This window comes from Phyllobates terribilis, unplaced genomic scaffold (genome assembly GCF_046119375.1).
Source record: "Phyllobates terribilis strain yellow unplaced genomic scaffold, ASM4611937v1 Scaffold_11__3_contigs__length_659146591, whole genome shotgun sequence".
NCBI lineage: Eukaryota > Metazoa > Chordata > Amphibia > Anura > Dendrobatidae > Phyllobates > Phyllobates terribilis.
In genome coordinates, this window is record NW_027362771.1 from 603,952,277 (window position 1) to 603,954,075 (window position 1,799).

The 1,799-nt window shown below is 32.6% G+C and overlaps 1 non-coding gene across 1 annotated transcript; it reads left to right on the forward strand.

The window, feature by feature from the left end:
• Positions 1–1,338: 1,338 nt before the first annotated feature.
• Positions 1,339–1,409, forward strand: TRNAG-GCC (transfer RNA glycine (anticodon GCC)). The gene has a single exon. It is a non-coding gene; the product is annotated as a tRNA-Gly (tRNA).
• The last annotated feature ends 390 nt before the right edge of the window (positions 1,410–1,799 follow it).

Sequence of the window (1,799 nt, forward strand, 5' to 3'; positions counted from 1 at the left end):
CTATGTACAAGAATATAACTACTATAATACTGCCCCCTATGTACAAGAATATAACTACTATAATACTCCCCCCCATGTACAAGAATATAACTACTATAATACTGCCCCTATGTACAAGAATATAACTGCTATAATACTGCCCCCTATGTACAAGAATATATCTGCTATAATACTGCCCCTATGTACAAGAATATAACTACTATAATACTGCTCCAATGCACGAGAATATAACTACTATAATACTGCTCCTATGTACAAGAATATAACTACTATAATACTCCCCCCCATGTACAAGAATAGAACTACTATAATACTGCCCCCTATGTACAAGAATATAACTACTATAATACTGCCCCTATGTACAAGAATATAACTACTATAATACTGCTCCTATGTACAAGAATATAACTACTATAATGCTGCTCCTATGTACAAGAATATAACTAATATAATACTGCCCCTATGTACAAGAATATAACTACTATAATACTGCCCCCTATGTACAAGAATATAACTACTATAATACTCCCCCCCATGTACAAGAATATAACTACTATAATACTGCCCCTATGTACAAGAATATAACTACTATAATACTGCCCCCTATGTACAAGAATATATCTGCTATAATACTGCCCCTATGTACAAGAATATAACTACTATAATACTGCTCCAATGCACGAGAATATAACTACTATAATACTGCTCCTATGTACAAGAATATAACTACTATAATACTCCCCCCCATGTACAAGAATATAACTACTATAATACTGCCCCTATGTACAAGAATATAACTACTATAATACTGCCCCCTATGTACAAGAATAGAACTACTATAATACTGCCCCCTATGTACAAGAATATAACTACTATAATACTGCTCCTATGTACAAGAATATAACTACTATAATACTGCTCCTATGTACAAGAATATAACTACTATAATACTGACCCCTATGTACATGAATATAACTACTATAATACTGCCCCTATGTACAAGAATATAACTACTATAATACTGCCCCCTATGTACAAGAATATAACTACTATAATACTGCTCCTATGTACAAGAATATAACTACTATAATACTGCTCCTATGTACAAGAATATAACTACTATAATACTGACCCCTATGTACAAGAATATAACTACTATAATACTGTCCTCTATGTACAAGAATATAACTACTATAATACTGCTGCTAATGGACTATATTTTGTTTCACTAGTGTTACAAACATCATTGTTTTACCATACTGGATGATATCCTTTTCGTGCTAAGGAATCATTTTTCCACAGTCTTGTTTTTTCAGTGAAAGCTGGCTGTTATGTGAAGCATTGGTGGTTCAGTGGTAGAATTCTCGCCTGCCACGCGGGAGGCCCGGGTTCGATTCCCGACCAATGCAACAACATTTTTTATTTTTTTTTTGACTTTGATTACATGAAAAGATTTTTTTTTTCTCCAGAAAACAAATGTAATAAAATCCTACTCATTTAACCCCTCCCTGCCAAAGCCAGTTTTTCCCTTCTGGTCATACATTTCTAATTGAACACGTGTAACTTTATGTGGTAGTAATATCTCTGTAACACTTCTACATATATGTTTTTTTGTGACTGATTGGACCCTATATTACTCTTTTTTCCGGTTGATGTTATTTGTGTTTATTTATGAAAAGATCTAAACTTTGATGAAAAGTTCGAAATGAAATTGCAGTTTTTTTGGACCTTGATTTTTTATAGTTAACATTTCCCATACGTCCACTTTAGTTTACAATGATCTTTAAAATGGATTTTTT